Source organism: Bactrocera tryoni, chromosome 4 (genome assembly GCF_016617805.1).
Source record: "Bactrocera tryoni isolate S06 chromosome 4, CSIRO_BtryS06_freeze2, whole genome shotgun sequence".
Lineage (NCBI taxonomy): Eukaryota > Metazoa > Arthropoda > Insecta > Diptera > Tephritidae > Bactrocera > Bactrocera tryoni.
The window spans coordinates 36,177,259-36,199,409 of record NC_052502.1 but is presented as its reverse complement, the minus strand read 5'-3'; the positions used below and the strand labels follow the sequence as shown (position 1 = coordinate 36,199,409).

At 37.5% G+C, this 22,151-nt stretch overlaps 1 long non-coding RNA gene across 2 annotated transcripts in view; it reads right to left on the bottom strand.

The window, feature by feature from the left end:
• LOC120773893 overlaps positions 1–22,151 on the bottom strand; it is a 212,728-nt gene that overhangs the window by 74,501 nt on the left and 116,076 nt on the right. The gene's annotated exons all lie outside the window — the stretch shown is intronic.

The window sequence follows — 22,151 nt, the reverse complement described above, 5'->3', positions numbered from 1 at the left end:
GTAATCAGCCGATTTATGCTTGAATCCGTTGGAAATTGGGTTCGGTCTGGACCCATCTAGCAACTGTTAGACAGTTTCTATGTCATATTCCTAAACCATGTCCTGCTGGCAGTGATGATGCGTTTGATTAATGTAGGGTCCTTAGCTACGTTGCCTAGCATCTCTTTTTCGACTTCAACTCGGTTTCCTTTTTGCAAAAGATTTAAATCCTTTGGTACGAGTCTAGCATTGACACGCTTTATACCCAAAACATTAACCAAAATGTGTTCAGTCTTTCATTCCAAGTGACGTTGAGATCCTCTGCTATCTCTTTGATGCCACTACTGATCACTGACAGGTTTTCAGGTTCTATTTCTTTTATTTTTTCGATGTTTTCGACATTAATAGAGGTGGATGGATTACTCGCATGGGGCTAGTTTTCAGTGATTTCACGACTTTGACAGAATATTTTGTGCCACCCAAAATTTTGTGATAATGTTGTTACATTTTTTTATGGCAAAAACCGGACAAATTGTCCGCATCTTAAAGAAACAGACAGCAAACACATAATTAACTAATGAGGGCCAAACTTCATACGAACTTAAAAAGGTATTTGCAATCTAGGAAACAGTTTGTTATCGATTCGGCAGTGAAAAAGGACTAGTTTGGATAAAATTTTATCAAATAATACTACTATTTTTAGCTATCTGAATTTCCTGGTTTAAGAGTGTGATTGACCTGCTGTCGAAGAATTTGTCTCCTTGCAGTACAGTCTCACTTTAGTTCTGTAAGTTACACACCACAGTATTGTCTAAATTAAAAAGATATAACCTCATCATTCTCTTCTTTCTATTATGATTTCGAAAGCAGTGCCATCTGCCGCTTCCAATTATATGACCAAATATTGCAGTTGGTTTAGCACACCCTAATAGCGTACTGTCAAATTCAATTAAATTTTAATCTAGTTTGTGCGAGCGGTATTTATTCAGTCCACTCAATGTCAACACGATTAGCTCCGCAAAAACTCAAAAATGAAAGCTTACTTATTGGCACCTCAAAATATATTCACCAACTCCGCTATGTCAAATGACAACCATTCCCCTACCACTCCCGCCATTCATTATTAATAATTTAATTAGTGTGTGCGTGATGGCCAAATGCTGTGAATTTCGGTTATTTTGTGGTTTCCATTCATTCTATCCATGAATTCGGCACTTCAATGGGCTGTATTTCGTTGTCGCATAATCGATTCAAATATTTATGCGATTCGGCGATTTTTCTGTTGCGTTGTTCTTGCCCTATTTCCTATGCGTATAAATGCTGTTATTTCGCTGTTCGAAATTAGTGGCTGTTTGTTCCATTAATTGAGCGAAATTCAGTGAAATTACAATGAAAGAGTTGCTGGTGGATATGTACATAGGTTTCAATGAATATGTTACTGACTCTGGTTTGTAGCGATTTAAAATGCATGTTTTGAGCTAATTAACTGATAGCCATGAAATATGCTGTGAAAATAGTTGCTGGCATATGTAGTGAATAGAATTGCGCGTACGCACATAAATGCATTTAATTAGTACGGTGCGCCAGTCTATGTGTGATAGGCATTTCACGCAATCAATTTAAAGCTTATTTACCTTTGTAATACGAAAAATAAATCATTTTCGGAATTTAGGAAAGTATAATGGGTTGTCAAAAAAGTCTTGCGGTATTTTTATTGATTTTTTTTTTTATTGAAATTGAAATGAACTTTTGATGACTCAAGCCCAGCTCTTGGCCGATGCTACCGCTGCTACTATGCCGGTCTCTTTCGACCAATTCAGCGATTTTATCGCAATTTTCGGCGACAGGCCTTCCGGAGCGTGGCGCATCTTCGACCACCTCTACACCAGAACGAAAACGTTGAAACCATCGTTGTGCGGTGGAAATGGAAACTGTATCGGGTCCATAAACTGCACAAATTTTATTGGCGACTTGAGATGCATTTTTGCCTTTATCGTAGTAGTACTGTAAAATATGTCGTATTTTCTCTTTATTTTGCTCCATGTTTGCGACGCTATAACTCACGAACGACTTAAAAGAAACGACAATCAAACACGTGTTAGCGCGTGAAATGAGCTTTCCAAAAAGGTATCGCATCGCACCCGATGCGACGAATAAAACTCGAACTACGCGCTTTCAGCGCCAACTAGCGAAAATACCGCAAGACTTTTTTGACAAACTAATATATTGAATATTCGAATTCGACATTCTTATACAACGAAATTGTTATTTAAAAGTTAGGAATGTGTTTTTATACTATACAAACATGTTGCAACGGAGCATAAAAGTTTTATTCACCTAACGGTTGTTTGTGCCACCTTAAGCAAATACTAGGTATATATGACCAGGATGACGAAAAGGCGAAATAATATATGCATCTTAAGAGCTATACGACCAAAATCAATGATTTTTGGTCCATCATATAATCATTCAACGTTTTCGAAGTGGTCGTGAGGACAAAAATGACGATCAAATCACCGAAAATTCCATCGAAACTGTGCGTGAATTCATCAAAAATCAGCCGAAATCATCATTGAAATTCATGAAAATGGAATTGAACATCTCCAAAATATCGATTTATCGCATTTTGACCGAACATTTGGGCTTATGAAAGGTGTACGCACGGTTTGTTCCGTACAAATTGACTGACGACCAAAAATTGCTCAGAATCCAACATTCGAACGACATCATTAAGGAGGTCAAAAAGGACAAAAACTTATTTTACAATAATGTGACTGGTGACGAAACGTGGTGCTTCCAATATGATCCCGAAACGAAACACCAGAGTGCTGAATGAAAGGCACGGGACAAGCCGAAACCAAAAATATCGCGCATGGAGAAGTCAAATGTGAAGACAATCCTGATTTGTTTTTATGTTTCCACAAAGAATTTGTTCCACCCAGCCGAAACGTTAATGCAGTATTCTGCCTGGGAGTTTCGTGTTCGGCCCAAATATCGCAAAGATGAAAGTTGGCGTTTGTTGCACGATAATGCGCCGTTTCAGCGATCGACGCTTGTGACCGATTGTTTGACCAAAAATCACATTTTACCCATTAACCACTGCCCGTATTCACCTGATATGGCACCGTACGACTTCTTCCTTTTCGGAAAAATGCATTTGCCCATGAAAGGAAATCGAATTTTGCGAAAAGGCCTTGATCTACATCCTTATGAGATCAAATTGATGCAAGAACTAAAGCCGCTTGACCACCAAAATCGTCGTATGTTCGTGAATTGGGCTGAGTAAAAACTTCAAAATGATCCGGATTTTCATCTAAAAATCATCTTCAGTGATTAGACTCATTTCTGGCTGAATGGCATCGCCAATAAGCAAAATATGCGTTGTGGGTAAGGCAGAAATCCACACGACTCTGGGAGTCACCATTGTATCCCCAAAAAAAATGTCATCCAATGTACTTTCACATGAATAAATAATTTAATTGATATCCCAAACCGTTTTAGTTTTTTTTAAATAATTTTGTAGCGCTCTTACTGAGAAACCCGTTATGTGAAATGAACAAATACAACAATAAACCGTGCTTTTAAAACAAAAATCATCTATAAACAAGAATTTTTGAGTAGGGTTGCATTATTATCATATTAATTAAATTACATACATATACTACTTGTATATACTCGTACTTTCACGGGTAAATTTTATAGCACTTGGTAACATTTTGTGCAGAAAAATTACTTCATAGGTTTGATGTTTCATATCAATTTTTTTCCAAAACTGTGAAAAATCATAAAATTGTAAATATTAATACTAGAAGGAAATTTTATAAAATTACCCTTTTACATAATTTCACTCATAAGCTCAATAGTCACTTTTTGGTTGTAGCATCCCGCACCTGAGCTCCGTCCACAATGTCTTATTTAATTCATTGCCGTTATTTATAACTTTATTTATTTGCCAAAGACATATTTCTTAATACAAACCGAATTCGATAATAAAAAAAAGTATTGAAACAATTTGTTTAGCTTTGCTTTGGTAAAGCGAGCAACTTATCTGCGCCAGCACAGCGACACAGGCCAATTGCCTTGACTGCCGCCAAAGTGGCATGCGCTGCCAGACAAGCCAAGCCGGCTGGAGCAAGGGCAAACACAGCTGACGGACACAAAAACGAAGAGACAACCGCGCAAATGTCACCAGATAAGTAAAATAGCCGACACAGCAGCAAAGGGCGAGATTAGAAAATAATGTCAATGTATGTGTGGGTGTGTGTGCGGTGTGCTGGCAAGAAATTGTGTTTTCCTCGCAAATTTTCGTATGCAGGTCGACACACTGGCTGCCATGCGCTAAAATTGCCAGGCATTTTCAATTTCAGAAATTATTCATTATGATGGCGGTGACAAAAACAACAAGGAGCCTAACCACCACCACTATGACAATCGTAATGGTAATTGGATGGCTGAAGACGGGGCTGCTGTTGATGCTGATGCTGATGATAGTGGTCAGCGATATTAGAAGAAAAGTACAACAAAATTAGCTACAACAACAAGTGTGGTAGCGCTGATGACTTTACTAGCTTTGCTGTATTCTGTGCTGACGATGGCGATGACGATGATGAATAGCTGTCGGAGAGCTGTTTGGTTAGACCAAAAACAAGCGCATCCATGCTCAACAACCAGAAAAATGAGATAAGACGTGAATTTCGTGAAGATATTTTGTCAAATAAAAAAGTTTTCTATACAAGACTTTATTTTGATCCATTAGTTCGTACGAGTATGACAACAATATGCTAGATGGTTCGTCAGATCAGCAGTTTTTTATGGATAAAAGGATGTGTACAAAATGTAAACCGTTTAGGGTATAAACATAACAACAGACACACCCACGACGTGGGACTACGTCGTGCATTGGCCACCAACGGGGTATGAATAATTGCAGCTTAGCTGCTGCGGTGAGGGATAGCGAGGGTGGAGGTCAAAAGATTAAGTTATGAGGATGAGTTCGTGTTAGCTTTTAGTTTTTTGTTGGCCAGCAGAAGATTTGCATTTAAGCAGATTAGCGCATCAATTTACTGTTATCTGCTTGGCTACCAATGGCCGGGTTAAGTGCCTTGCGGCCACTGCACGGCATTGCCACAACCGAGGTGTGTGTGCTTCGGATCTGTAGGAATTTAAGTAGCTTCCCAAGCCATGAACGAAAGACGCAGGTGAAATGAATGTCAGACAGAGACAGAGAAAGTGAGTAAGAGCGAGCAATATATAGAGAGAAAAGGAGATCTCGTTGGCTTTTCTAACGGGTTGGGGCAAGTGCACAGTAATGTCGTGGCAAAGTGCCCGAGAAAATGGAAAGTGCGTGTAAGCGCGAATATTTTACTGCCAACATATGCACATATACATATACAAGTACATATGCTCGAATGTGTGCTTGCAGACTAATGTTCGCGAGTGTGCTTTGTGTTTTATGGTTCAACTTCCATTTGCTGTTGTGCCAGCAGCACATAAATTCTTGTAATGAAATGCATTTTAAAGTGCTTCATGTGATGTAAAAAAGTGCGCAGAGGCACGCAGTCCCGCGGCTGCAGAGTTGCAGTAGTTAGAGTTAGTCTAACAGCATCGCTTTAAATTTCGAAGAGAATAATTTAATGCCGAAAAATTAGAGAAGAATATTTCGGAATTTAAAAGCATTATTAATATTATTTCATAAATTTGGGACACACATAAAATGAGTCATGCATGCTATTTCTCAAAATGGTCTCTTACCATAGTATATTATCTTAAAGAGTATATATTAAGTTGACAGCCGAGACGATTTTAAATTTTGCTTGCATGCATTTCTCCTCAAAAAGCTACTAACTTGTCGAAATTACCAATATCGAACCACTTTAAAAATAGCTGGCATACAACCTGCCGATCAAATTCAAGTCCATGTATGTGAAACTTATTAGTTGACAAACTATCATCACGAAACTTTGCATAAATTATTATCCAGAATACATATATCATTTAGATCGGATCGTTACAGCATTTAGCTACTGATCAAACTTACCACTCAAAAATAATAATAATTATTATTATCGTTATCAAAGTTAACGTGCTCTTTTGTTTTGATTGATATACATATACTCGTACCCACGCTCTTGAAGTTTCGTTCGGGAGGCAGAACTTTACATATTGTTGACAGATAAAAGGACATTATAGCACAGTAGTTTACACAAGCATGTCCCAGAAAGTCACGACTACGGAAACTCTAATACACTGATATAATTGATAATTGGCGCAGAAACTAACACATAAACATCATGCAAATCATAAGGTCATTGCGTGCTGAACGATCACACGTGCATAAGAGTTTCAGTTATAATTAGGACTACTTAGAACTCATAAAAAATTTAACATAAATTACTAGTAGCGTTATTGGCTTGCAAATTTGAGCGGTTGGTTGTTCACAATGGCTCAAAGTAGTGGAGGCAAGACTGCGTAAATAATCGTATGACCGGTGTTGGATAACTTCGAAGTCGTAGATAATTTCGTCTATCGTGGAACCAGTATTAATACCAACAACAATGTCAGCCTCGAAAACTAACGCAAAATAACTCTTGCCAACAGGTGCTACTTAGGAAGAAGTTTAGTCTTCTCTAGACGAACAAAGATCCAACTCTAAAAGTCACTCATTATTTCCGTCCTGCTATATGGTGCAGAGGCTTCGACGATGACAAATCGTTATGAGTCGACGTTACGAGTACTCGAGAGAAAAGATCTGCGAAAGATTTAAGGTCCTTTGCGCATTGGCAATGGACGGCGATGACGATGAGCTCTACAAGATAGATATAGTTCAAGAGAGACTAAGAGACATCGGCTACGATATACATCTGGCTAGATCATGTCGTTCGAATGGACGAAAACACTCCAGCTCTGAAAGTGTTCGACGCAGTACCCACCGGGGGAAGCAGAGAAAGAGAGATAATAAAATAGCTGGGATTAATAATGTAATATAGGAAGTAAATTACGGTTCGCTAAGAAAGTTTCGACTGACAATTGTTGCAATAAGAGAAACCATATTTTAATTGCTAACCTAATATAAATATCACAAATCTTCTATCTAGCCTTTATGATCTCAAAAGATTACACAAAGTCGAGTACACTTATGGAGAAAAGTTGATAAATAAAGTCAGAAGGTCGAAAGAGCACAGAGACTGAAACTTGCCAGAAGCCGCAAAAAATTCACGATGGGGTTCTGGAATGATCGGCTTAAAAAGAAGACTTCGTCTGAAAGTCTGGCGCCTATATGTACTAAGTATAAGGGTAAGCACTGAACTTTCCAAAAAAAAATCCGAATTATTTGATAATTGTTTCTTAGGCCGAATAACGTAACAAATATTTCCATTATAGTTCTAGATTTTTTGAATATGTAGGGTCTAATAAAAATATGTATATTGTTTGCCATTAAGTGGCTTTACTACTCTGTATCTCGAGTTGTATAAGTGTGATCGCGTTATGCTAATATGACATCAGAAAGATACGATTTCGAACTATGAAAACTTCTCAGACAATTTTTTTGTTGCTTGGTATATATACGATTTTACAGTTTACAAGGTGAAAACGGAAGACTTGCGCCTGAAAATTTTAATAGTATGATCTTGATTCAGTAATAGATTTTGTATTCTTCGATCCCTTTCCGGCAATTTAAATGTCAAAGATGATCCACGCTCTCGGAGGCGTGAATATTGAACAGAATTGCTATCACCCAATCGTTGAATGCTTACCGCTTTCTTGGTATAACTTAAAACTAAATAAAATACAGACTTTCTACGCCAACTATCAACATTACATTGAAATATATCAGGTGTTTTTATTTAACAATTAATAACCGGGAATTAGAAAAAAAAATATTATATACCATCTAATCAAATTTAGTATCGAGCTGCTCCATTTAAACTGCGAACGCTAACCGAATAGATCACAATTTTTGGAAAAAAATTAACAATAAGTTTGTTTTGTTTTGTGTTTCCAATCGAAAAACTGCTACATATAATCTTACTGAAAATGTTCATGAATTTTTTTGGTGATTTTATTTTATAAGGAACATAAGTATTTGATTGGCACAAATCATTCAGTGAAGGTCGTGATGCTTGACTCATCCGATTCGGCCATCAACATCTGTTAATGACGATAACATCGGAAAAGTTAAGGAAACAGAGCTTGAAAATTATCGTCTGGGTTTCAGAGATCAATATCTCGAGAGAGAGATCAATATCTCGCCAGCACGTAAATATCGACTGAACACATTTTTGTTAAAGTTTTGAGTATGAAGTATGAAGACTCGAATCTTTTGAAAACCGACGTCGAGTTGAGGTCGCTAAATAGATACTTGACAAGCAGCCGAGCACCTTACATTCATTGAGTGCATTATTACTGATGACAAGACGTTACGAATGTCACTTATCGAATGTCGCTCTGAAAATGAGTCAAAACCGAACTTCGCTGAAAGCACTGAAGACCAACCAACCTAGCCGAGGCTTACAACAAGTGTATGGAAAATTTGATTGCATATTGTGTTTCTAGAAACTTAAAAATATGTATGCTATTTTTAAGAACATAATCCATATTTGATCGAAAGTTCTTGAAAAGTTATATTTTATCAGTCCGGCTCAATTCTGAGCAGTTCCGTCCATCATCCGTGATATGTTAACGTTTTTGCTCAATAAGTGAAATCGATTTATGTTTTTCCCTATCCCTATAGGCCAAGTAGTTCTCTCCCTTCTGCTGATTTTACCCCGTTAACATCGATTAATAAGTGAGGAGTCATAATAAAAATACTATGCAGCAATATATGATTCGTGAAAGGTCTTAAGGGCACCTCCTTAAGCTAATATCAATTTATATAATCGACCTTGACTATCATATATGCTAAGTTAATGCAACTTTCGCTTGTTGTTTAATCGTTTTGGGCCATCAAACTTTACTACATATGCATATTGGCTTCATTCAGCAGTCACTTTCAGTGAGCATAAAAATTATATTGAACGCTTCTATACTTGAACGACTTCGGCAACCACTTTATGAGCAGAAGTATTTTAAGTGCCAATCATTATCGAAGGCAAACTACTGGCAAAGAGTTTTGAGTAAATTGTTGCATGCAAATCGCTGAGAAAAAGGACATGGGAAAGGCGTTTTGCAACACGTCAAGCATCGGCAATACATATACATATCTACAAAAATGTAATGCATTTACTAGTGGCTGTGTGAGCCAAAACTGCAAAGAAGAATGCATTTTGTTTACAGAGTATAAAAAATTGACTCCCCAAAACAGTTCACTTTGATGAGAGGCCATAAAATTAACAGCATGCTGAATTGCTGCCGCACGAAAGCGCACGAAACCACAAAAGGAGCCACAAAATTAAAGGCAGATAAGCTGAATATATGAGATACTAAACGAAGCAGCGAACAAGTTTTTATAAGCGAGTTTATGTACGAAACAAGAGAAAATGTTAACTTCGGCATTTAAGGAAGTTATAATACCCTACACAAAGGAAACATTTTTCCACAAAAGAACTTGATTTTGATCAATTGGTTTGTCGGAAAATCTACCGTTGGACCCTCCACGAGGGTACCGCCAGGTAATATATACTACAAAACCACGACTGTCGCAGGGACTGACTGAAAACATTTCTTCTCTGTTGAAGTTGGCAGGTAAAAAGTTAGGATCTAACTTAAAAGTTGAGTATTTTTTGCTTTTCTATAGCACAAAAATTAAATAGGAAGTCTCCTGTGTTGAAGATCGACCTGGTTGGGTGACCTTTATTGCGTATCAGGATGCACATAGCTCCTGTGGACCTGTTTTCCTCTATACTCCTGGGTCCAAAATATGAACAAAGCAATTACAAATAAAGCAACAAGAACTTGTTGTTCGGTAAATGGGGCAGCGTCAACAAGCTCTAAGGGAGTTAGGACAGAAACAGAAACTAATCTTGGTCTGAGTGCGGGTGCTGGTACTAGCTTCAGGAAGACGACAATACCAGTGACAGAACCAATAAAATGAGGAACTTACAAAAGGACTCCAGGAGTCCCCCCAATTTCAAACTTATACCGCAAGCAGCAGCATCTAAAACATAGAGGTCAGCCATTAGCCAAAAGGCTGAAGACAACAAGCCGAAGACAAAAAGTGTGACACTCGTAAAAACTTTTGTTGATGTGGCCCAGAATCCCGTTATGATTTGTGAGCTGGATGATGGAGATCCCAAAGGAAAAATTCCCAGAGCCGAATGGAGGTGGGTGCAAGCTGCGCTTACAAACTTGGTTGAGGAGATATGCCACGAAGCCAGACTGGTAGCGGTCGACAAAAAGTACATTTCATCGAGGCCAACGGCAAGGACCAAGATCTAGGCTAAACCATCACAGCCAGAAATGATAATGCCACTCATTAGAGCCTGTAATCCAAACTTGCCAAAGTATGGGTACGAATTTATAAAGCTCTGCAGCAAAATCTGGCATGGAGACTAAGAGGGCTACGATGCAAATCTTGTTAGATGCAAATTAGTCCGCTGGGGAAAAGTGACGGAGAGATCAGATATGAATTCACGAAGGTCAAAGATAAGGCCAACAAATCTGCTGCCGATATTATAGACCATCTCAGACCGGATAATGAGATAGGTGAAGCGAGGACGATTCATTGGGGCTTACGAGCGATAAGAAAAGTATTAAGCAAGGCGTTATATAGTAAACTCTGTGGCAAACATAATATACCCAGTTTAGGGTATAATAACAGCAAAAAAAAAACAACAACAAAAAAATTAATTTTGACTTACGCGCTTTTAGCCAAATAAAGCAAACAATGTACGATAAAACTTTACGAGAGTGTAAAAATGTAACGAATGCACGCTAAGTTTAGTTCGGCATGCTTCCTTCTACTCCACAAATTTGTGGGCGAGCCATAGTAGGGCAATAAAATTGCGTGAATTGCTGAGATTTCGATGAATTGCTGCAGGCACGCTGCACATACACACCCACACAGGAGCGCTTAAGTGATACTGCGCTACAAAATGCATAATGCGTCTGTAGAGGAGTAGCAGTGGAATAAGAAGAAGCAGAAGTGAGAGAAGAAGTATTCTCCATGCGTATAGTAAAAATGAAGATTTAATATAAATGGAAATTTAGTGCTTCGGATCTTGGCGATTAGCACCATCATTCAGTCGCCAGAAGAAAACGCAACAGCTTGCAGGCATTGACAGTTCGTACACTGGTTGCACTGCTACCCGGAGTCCTCCCAACACTTTGGCTGTGGTCGCAAGCATTTAAATATCTTGCTGTTGATTTGATTTCTCGTTTTGAGTTGGCAAATTGAAGGTTTAATTTCACATTTATTCATTTCATTATTTCGCATCGCTTGTTGCTGTTGTTGTTGTCATTTTGTCCACAAGTGCCATTAAACGCAATTGGTTTGCTGTTGATGGCCATTTATTAAAATCAGTGAAATTCATTAAGCAATGCTTCTTCTTGAGTTTGTACAGACAGCAGGCTTTGTAGTTGCATTTGTTGTTTTTGTGATTGCTGGCGGTTTTCTCAGATATGCCATTAAGTTTTCATTATGCCACAGGCTTTGTTCATTTGCTCATTTGCGGTTTTTGTTGTTATTTCTTATAAGAGTCTCATTTATTTGCTGCTCGGTGAGGCAATCATTTCGCGATTATGAATTTGCTTTCGTTACTTTAAACGTACCCAGTAAGAAAATTATGTTTTTGAACAAAAAAAAAAAAACAAAAAACATATAGGAGAAGTGTTGAGTGTAGACGCTAAATTCATGCTTGATTTTAAGACGAACATTGATGTCATCGTTAAAGCTTGTTCCTCAACTCCATCATTACAATCCATTCGTGACTGACTTTAGGTTTATTTTTTGGTAGGTGAAGCGTTATTTCGGCGTCATTTATATCCGTTCATTCCGCTTAAACTTTCCGCGAGCAACTTTCATATTGACCTTAAATTGTTTCTTAATATGATTGATTGGAAAATTTGCAGTATTTACAAGGTCCCATTTAAATTTCTTAACGATTGCGATGCCATAAATAACTTGAAAAGGAACGATGACTTGCTAGAATTCGGACTTTCAACCGGACAATATTGGATTCGGTGTCTGAATATATCTTACGCTTGAATTGTAGTAGAGCCATAAAGAAGTCAATCGACGAGGAGAGAAAACAGGATAATAAATCAGATGCCATTATTAGTAAAAATGTTAAGAGTTGGCAACATTTTGCTGTTAATGTTAAATATAGTGAATTTCAAAAACTGCAATGAAGAAATTATTTTGACAGGGAAGCTCAAAAACACTTATTGTGTAGACATAGAGAATTATGAAATTAAGGACCGATATATCAACAACTTAAGGAATAGTTCAGGTATATGCGGACAGACATGTGAAAATCGACCCATAACTTTGTAGTATTGCTAGAATTGGTGCCAAGCCACAGCGGAATAGCAAGTTACTGTAATGCTAATGAGCTGTCAAGGAAAGGTACCCTAGCCTTCCCATCGGTAGAATGGGAATTGGTTGGTGTTCTCCTCTACTCGTGTGTTCAATTAGAGGACAGTTAGTCATAGCGGAAGCTCGGCCAGCGATGGCCTACCATCGGTTCATGTACTGTCGGAAGAGATCCAGTGATCTCTTTGCTCTCAGTAAGGCTAGCCTCTCTCTAATTATGGGCTTTACACGCTGGCTAGGCCACGTCATCCGAATGGATGAAAACACTCCAGTTCTGAGATTATTCGACACAGTATGCCGCGGGGGAAGAAGAAGAAGAGGAACCCTCTACTTCGTTGGAAAGACCAGGTGGAGAGGACCGGGCTGCAGTAGGAATCTCCAATTGGCGCCAAACAGCGAAAAAGACTGGCGCGCTGTTACAAACTCGACAGTAATCGCGTAAGCGGTGTATACAGGCCTTCGAACTGTTTGCGCCCAGGCTTTAAGGTTGAGAATATTACCGGACGCCAGCTGCAAAAGCTGTATCGAAGAAGTCGTGGTGGAAACATCTCTACACTTGCCTCTTCCGCCTTTGCGAGATCTAATCTTAAGCGCTTGGGAACTCATACTTTCCGACATTCTTCCGAACTGGTGGGAAAAGAAATTAAACATCTGACCGATATATAAGAACAAACACAGCTCTATGTGTTTATTTATGGCGTCACATTGCATATAGTAGCAAGTGCGATCTCTGGATCATTCATCTAACCTAACCTAACCACTAGATTAATGAAAATCATTATATGAAAGCTGAGGTAAACCGCGGACTGATTTCACCCATTTGCGGTATATTAGCTTCCATATTATAGTCGGCCGGAAGTTTAGAAATACTTACATTTGGTAGCCCCCTAGGAAATGTAGAGCCCCAATTTTACCCTTTTTTGATATAAGGGAACATTATTATCAGGGAAATATTATTTGTGCACAGATTTTCGGTACATAATTCCAGCAAAAGCTCAGTTAGAGGCATTGGCGTCAACATGGGGCCCCCCGATACGGGCTTGAAAACTTCTGGTTCAAGTTTCATAGCGATATCTTAATTTTTACTCAAGTTATCGTTATTCCACGAACAGGCAGACAGTCACATGGAATTCAATTCGCCCCGTCATCCGGACAAGTTATACCATATTATATGTATAATTATTTTTAACCTACTATACATTTATTAAGGTTAACAAAATGAAATGTACAATCGGGTCGGGTACTAGGTAACTTCATTTCTGGGAGCAATTCAAACACGGTTTCTTTTATTTTGCAAAAAAATTTTTGAAATCATATATTCTCAATTTTGAACGAATATTTTTTGCCATCTTTCGGTTAAGATATTGATTCCGCGCTAATAAAATGTTTTAACCTTGCAAAAAAATAATAAATAAAACTGGTCCAAGTTGTTCAGCTGATCACAATACACTTCAGAATTAATAGTGGTAAAGTGGTTGGAGTGGTGGATGAAGTCATGTGTAAAAGTTCACGCAAGTAAGAAAAGTTTTTTGAATGCTTTTCACTTGGGAGTGGTCAGAAACGGTTTTTTTACAAATGGCTCAAGCAGCTCACGATTTTTGGTCTAAGGCCATTTATCCTCTGCGTAGCCTAAAAAACATCCCTTTGAAGGCGAGCTAAGTCACAAACATCTCCTCCCCAGGGTTGTCTGAAAATTTCTTGAAACAACAGTCTCCGATGAGAGACCCCCGTTTTGATAATTCGTGTAGCAGAACTAAATAGAGAGGGTAGCACCTTTCTTAAGAGTTTATAGCTACTGACGTACGCCGATGATATTAATACCATTGGCCTCAACACCAATGCCGTTAGTCCAGATTTCTCCGGACTGGATAAGAAAGATAAGCAAATGGGTTTGGTAGTGAACGAGGGCAAGACAAAATATCTCCTGTCATCAAAGGAGCAGTTGTCGCATTCGCGACTTGGCTCCCACGTCACTTTTAACAGTCATAACTTCGAAGTCGTAGATAATTTCGTCTATCTTGGAACCAGTGTTAATGCCAACAACAATGTCAGCCTCGAAATCTAACGCAAAATAACTTTTGCCAGCAGGTGCTTTTTCGCACTGAGTAGGCAATTGAGAAGTAAAGTCCTCTCTGGACGAATAAAGACCAAACTCTATAAGTCACTCATTATTCCAGACCTGCTATATGGTACAGAGGCATGGATGATGACAACATCTGATGAGTCGACGCTAAGAGTTTACGAGTGAAAGGTTCTGATGAAGATTATTGGTCATGTACGCATTGGCAACGGCGAATATCGCATTTCGACGCAGTACCTGCCGGGGGACGTAGAAGAAGAGGAAGACATCTCCTCCGTTGGAGAGATCAGGTGGAAATGAACTTGGATACAATTGGAATCTCCAATTGGTGCCAAATAGTGAAAGGAAAGAACGACTGCCGTGCTGTTGTAAACTCGACTATAACCTACGCGAATCAAGAAGAATAACCCTATATCCACAGGTAATACGTACAACCGTTAGGTAAACAAAATTATTATACTCTGCAGCAACATGTTGCAAGAGAATAAAATCAGCTTGTCGCATCAAACGAAATTACTTAGTGAACGAAATAATAATGTAGAATGTTGCAACACTTCGAAACATTTTGCTAAGTAAAATTAAGTGCAAAGTTTGGATTAAATATTAAAAACAGATTTTCTAATAAAGGCACGCTTTTAATTAATTATGTGTATCTGCTCGATGCCAGCAAATGTCACTGAAGTTTAGAGTTATATAAAATAAATGGTTATTAATCAAGCAAATAATGAACCTACTATTTTCATTAAGATTACTTTTGCCAATATAAAATGCACTTACTGCTTGTAATCTCATTGAGCTATTCATTAGTGCTGCTGATACCAACAAAATAACTCGATTGAAAAAGGTCTAACTACGCAATCAGCGAAATTTGGGGTATTATATATGCGACTCAGCGTAAAAACCTTACAAATGACATTTAAGCACAAACTTTGCGAAGGTAATTTTACACAGTAATAGCAGTGCATTTGAAAGCTTTCCTTTCAAAAATGAGTTTCTTTAGAGCAGAGCACTCTCCTTTTGACTCAATTACAATTCAAGTAATACTTTTGCTTTGCGTTGCCGTTTTTAAATTTCGGTCGCACATGTCATTTGCGGTTATTTGCTGTACCCCAAATGCAGTGGAACGCATTCCAGCCAATCGCTTGGGCCAATTATAGCATGTCATTTCGGTAAATAGCCCACCATTTGGCGTATTTTGTGTGTAATCAGTAGCTATTGAGCCACGCAATTGATATGCGGCTTTATTGTTGTTATTGTACTATATATACATATATGTGTTCAAACTAGTCGAAAGTCTAACTCTGACCGTTATTTTTTACGCACCACATGTGGTGCTGCTGAGCAGTTTTGTAAGCTGTAGGTGCAACACGGCGTATGAGTAATGTAGATTGTATGAGCTTAAAACAGATTTTGTAACCGTCAGTGCTAGAACTGTTGCTAAGCTCTAAGAGCATACACTTGCAGCAGCTTTTGCAGTGATTTTCTCAAATTCGTTTGCCATGAAAAGTCACTTGCACGATTAAGAAAATGTCGAAAATGCTGCTAAGCATTCAAGTAGCGATTTGCCTCAATGAGTTTCTTATATTATATAATGGGTTGTCAAAAAAGTCTTGCGGTATTTTTATTGATTTTTTTTTTTATTGAAATTGAAATGAATTTTTGATGACTCATGCCCAGCTGACCGATGCTACGGCTGCTACTATGCCGGTCTCTTTCGACCAATTCAGCGATTTTATCGCAATTTTCGACGTCAGACCTTCCAGATCGTGGCGCATTTTCGACCACCTCTACACCAGAACGAAAACGTTAAGAGCTCAGAATTGGAGTGATTTTCGTAGACGTGTTGCAGAGTACCAACAGAAAAAAATATTATTTTTTTGACCTACCCTAATGTATATAAGTATGTATATTGACACGCTGCATGTCTGCTTGCTGCTTGCGATACCTACTCACTTTGTCGAAAGCAAAACTTTTCACTTTTCACATTTGTGTATCACTCGCCTTTGTGCCGATGTTTACGGCGTCCCTTTTCAGTGTGTGTGTGTCCGTTTCTTTTGTGTCTCCGTGATTTTTTGTGACTGTGCAGCGTACTTTATCGAAATTTGCTGCCGTCATCACTGTGAATGGTTTGTTTTAATGTGTTGGCCACCAGCCATCAGCCGCCGATTGCGGCGCCACAACGACACAATGGAAACTTCACCATTTTCTTTGAAAATTCTTCGAAAAGGAAGAGTGAAGGGGGAAAACCCTCAAAAAAAAAAAACTTTAAGAACTTAGAGAAAAAGGCTGCTAAAATGCCCAAAGGCGGTACGTTGAAGGCGCAGGCAGCGTGAGTTTAACTATTCCAAATGTTTTCTGGAATTGATTTTGACTGGAAAATGTTGAAAGACTGATTTTTATGCGCAAAGATTTTAATAATTTTGAATATTTTTTTTGCTGCTTTTCGCTAGATGTTTTTTGGTTATGTCTAAGACTGGGTCTAAACAGTTGTAAAACCTTGCCTTTTACGATTATTTGTGTATAGTAGCCCATAACAGTGCAATATATTAAAAGCTAGCGTTGCAGAATACAAAGAAGCTTCTATGTATAAGTACTAACGGCTTTTTCCTTCGCGAAAGGAAATCGTAAACAACTTCTTTGTCATTTTGCTGTCAGTTCGCTAAAGAGTTGTTAATAAATGATAATGAAAATCAGTTGATGCAACATTCATTATTCAAGGCGAGCAGTATTTTCAACTGCCTTTCTTTGCCTCTATTTATCTTTTGTTGTTGTAGTTTTTGGTAGTTGCTCGATTGTGAACATTTTTGCCTTTGAGTAAATAGCAAAATTGTATCAGACACTTCATAGAAAAAGTGGCTTCTTTACTATTCTGCCAAGGTGGGAGAAGACACTATCAAAATGAGAATCTTTTTCAAGGATTTGGAAACTTTATATCTGGCTGACTGTATGGAGTAAGGTAATATGTATGTATACTAGAAACCAAGTTTATTGGTATGTATAATCTGCAAGTACTTACAGGCGTTAGCGAAAGTTAATATGAAGCTGCCCCCATATATTATGGGATTACTTTGATTGTTTTAATTACAATAATTAATTTATAAATTTAGATAAATATTTCTCGAGACGTGAAATTGTGACATCTACACTAGATTATTTTCAATTGAAGCTTCTTAAATGTAACCTTCTTAATTATTATTTCTTTAAGAAGGAACCTTAAAAGTTCACCTTGTCAAACGAGTCAGAGAAAATACTGGGGCTTTACCGTTAAAATATTGTACTTGGAGTGAATATTCAAACTAAAATTAATAAGTTCAATGTTATATCTGAAAGTGTGAGCTCCGAAGTGCTTTAGCTTTGATTTCGCAAACAAGGAACTAACAAGTGAGAAGTGTGGAGATTACTTGGGCGTTTCTCGGAAAAAAAGTAGAATTGCGGTGCTTCTCGTAACTAGATGCAGGATCATACGACATCAAAAAAATCGATATTCATTCGTTAGACAATAGTTTTGATTTTCGAGATTCGAAAAAATTTGAATTTTTTTGGAACACTTTCATAAGGAGAAATACAATATTTTCGAGAAAATCGGCAAATTTTTTTGGTAAACAAAAATTATTAGCAAAATTTAAGTCAACTATTCGGCGTTACCCCAAAAATGTGGATATATTTTTATACTCTTTCAACCCGTTGCTACAGAGTATAATAGTCTGGTTCACCTAACGGTTGTACGTATCACTTAAAAATAATCGAGATAGACAAAGGGTTACATATACATATATAAACGATCAGGATGACGAGAAAAGTTGAAATTTGGGTGAATGTCTGTCCGTCCGTCCGTCCGTGCAAGCTGTAATTTGAGTAAAAATTTGGACATCTTAAAGACAACGGTACACGGGTTTCTTAGTACAAAAAAAATTACGAGTTCGTAGATGAGCATAATCGGAGCACTGCCACATCCACAAATGGAAGATAATCCTGCTCACTCCCCTATAACGGTACTGTTAAAAACAACTAAAAGCGCGATAAATCAATAACAAAATACGCCATAGACATTGAGTTTTGCCTCTGAGATGATATGAGAGAGCTTTATAGGAGCCGGTGTGAACTTGGACAATCACATATCTCGGAACGCGATTTACCCATTTCAACTAAATTTGCTACGTGACACTCCTCTCATATTCCTATGTCACAGTGTGAAAATGGGCGATATCGGACTACAACCACCCCTACATACATAGTTAAAATTTCCACTTGATTCCTTCACTTTCCAGTACACAATAAAATGACTTTTTAACATAACGGCATACAATTTTGCACGAATAATTTCTTTAAAGTATGCAACTTTCTGAACAAAAACTGTTCAAGACCCTAGGTAACGAATATGGAGTCAACGAAGTGATTCCCCCAGCATTCAATTATATATCTCACACACTGAGCGATATTTTCGGTCATAAGTCAACTCTTGATAATAGTATAGATAATAGTTGACTACTTTCGTAGGAAAGTTATTCCAAAGCTGATTTCAATAATTGCGAATTGTACCACCGACAATAAAAGGAATATATTATTGCCATACTAGTTTGATATGTCATCTATAAATAAAAGTGAAATATATTATAATATTTTTGCTTTACAATATTGCTCAATATTGACTCCTTAAACTCGAAGAGGGTCCGTTTTATTACTAAAGATCACTGAGTTCAAATAACCCCACAAAAGGTATTAAAATGGTATTGAATCACAACTGCTTTGAGGCCAGCCCCGTTTGGGTTGAACCAGATGTTATCGAGATCAACTTCTTTTGATTGCGGCCATAAAAAAGTTTTTTAACATTGATTTACACTACCCTCAATTGACAAGCTGCACTTCTAACGAAGTATGGACTGATGATTCAACCAGCCTAAAAACTACAAACTGTCAATTTAGGTGAATGTAATGGTTATTCATGAATAACTTTTCTTCGCACCAGAACCCTGAGTTGTTCTATTTACCGCACCACTGAGTTGAAAGTGAGCCTCATCGGAGAAGATGATTTTCCTAAAAAAATCGTTGTCGTTTTCAAGTTGTCCGAAAGCAAAATCAGTAAATTTACGACGTTTACGGTGGGCTAATGGTTTCAAATCCTGAGTGAGAACAATTTAATATGGATGCAAGCGTAAATCCTTCCTCAAGATCTGCCAGATTGTGTTTTGAGACTGTTCCAATTCGTGAGAACGTTTTGAAATCGATAAGTTGCGGTCTTCAGCAACCCTTGACTACACGGCAGCAATATTTTCATAATTTCGAGCGCTTTTTTTTAACTTATTGGTACTTAAACATTATGTAAAGAAAATGTACGGTCGAAGTTTTCAACAAATTGACAAATAGTGAGCAAAGGTGGACGATTATTACGACCATAAAATGGCAAAAGCAATAAAAAATTGAATGATTTGTAAACGTTGTTCTTCAATCTTTCCATGATTGAATTGTAAACATTACTGAATACAATGAAAAAAATTACAGATTAAAAATCTACTATGGATCAAATTTATTTACGCCTACTTGACTCGTTGGAGTTTTAATTTTATTTTTAGTTATAACAAAAGGGTACATTCTACCCTGAGGTTAAATATACTTCTGAGGAGCTTATCCAAAATACCTGAAGGAAACAACAATTAGAAATCATATCATTCACATAGAAAAACCCGATACATCAAAAAGGATTGCTACATTCGTAAATCAAGTTTTTTTAATACAAAAACCCGCCACTAAACTTAAAATAATTTTCCAACAAAAAATTTATGTATGTATGTATATATGAAGACAACGTGTATCTCTATTCTTATTGTAAATACGTTCAGTAAGTACATGATTTGGCAACAATCGAAGAAATATTGCAATCAAATGTCTACTTTAAAATCACTGAGTGAAAGCAGCTTGCATTGGGCGCGGGAAAATATCATCAGTTATTGGAGAAATATAATATTAACAGATGATTCAACCCTTGTATTGTGCAACACCTTAAGACGTGTGTGGCTAAGAAAAGTACAAACATTTTTCAAAGGAATGTTAGGCAGCCACAAAAGGTGCAAATTTATGGATGCTTCTCCTCACATGCATTTGGGGTTTTAAGTTGCTTCGCAGAAAAGCGGAACGGCGTTAGAATGATAAAATTGCATAAAAAGGCTTCTGAAAATCTTTACGGTAAAATTAACCATTATTGGATACTGCAAGCAGATCAATGATCTGAAACAAAGTAGTAGACTCTGTACTCAATGGACAAAAGAAAACCACATTGTTACTTTAATTTGGCCTTCACAGTCACCAATCGCCAATATAATAGAGGATGTTTGGGATTTAACGAAAGCCAAAATATCAAGAAAAATTCAACGTCAATAAAAGATTGCATTCGACTACTCCAACATATCTAAAGGTCGCTTACTGTGGAGTAAGCGGCAAATTAAGTTGCAAGTTGCCACCAAAGATGCGGGAGATTGGACGTAGTAATGAGTAAATGTCAGCTATAATAAGGTATGTAATTTCTATAATTACATAATATTTACCTATAAACGCTAATTACACTTTGGAAAACAAAAAAAAAAACAAGTAAGGAAGGGTTAAGTTCGGGTGTCACCGAACATTTTATACTCTCGCATGATAAAGTGATAATAATTTACATATTTTTTTATTTTGCTGTAAAATTAATTAGATTAGATCAATTTGTGTACTTTGAGTATTGAATTGTATTTTCATTTCCTAATGTATATATTATACAGAGAAGGCATCAGATGGAATTCAAAATAGTGAACCGATTTCACCCATATTTTGTACATATCATCAGGGTGTTAAGAAACTATAACATACCGAATTTATTTGAAATCGGTCGAGTAGTTCCCGAGATATGGTTTTTGGTCCATAAGTGGGCGACGCTACGCCCATTTTCAATTTTTGAAAAAAGCCTGGGTGCAGCTTCCTTTTGCCATTTCTTCTGTAAAACTTGGTGTTTCTGACGTTTTTTGTTAGTCGGTTAACGCACTTTTAGTGATTTTCAACATAACCTTTGTATGGGAGGTGGGCGTGGTTATTATCCGATTTCTTCCATTTTCGAACTGTATATGGAAATACCTGAAGAAAACGACACTGTAGACTTTGGTTGACATAGCTATAGTAGTTTCCGAGATATGTACAAAAAACTTAATAGGGGGCGGGGCCACGCCCACTTTTCCAAAACACTTGCGTCCAAATATGCCCCTCCCTAATGCGATCATTTGTGCCAAATTTCACTTTAATATCTTTATTTATGGCTTAGTTATGACACTTTATGGGCGTGGCAGTGGGCCGATTTTGCCTATCTTCGAACTTTACCTTCTTATGGAGCCAAGGAATACGTGTACCAAGGTTCATCATGATATCTCAATTTTTACTCAAGTTACAGCTTGCACGGACGGACGGACGGACAGACAGACATCCGGATTTCGACTCTACTCGTCGCCCTGATCACTTTGGTATTCTGAAGGTGATTTGCTTATATATAACGCTATATCTGACTCTCTTTTAGTCTTAGGACTTACAAACAACCGTTATGTGAACAAAACTATAATACTCTCCTTAGCAACTTTGTTGCGAGAGTATAAAAACGATATTTTT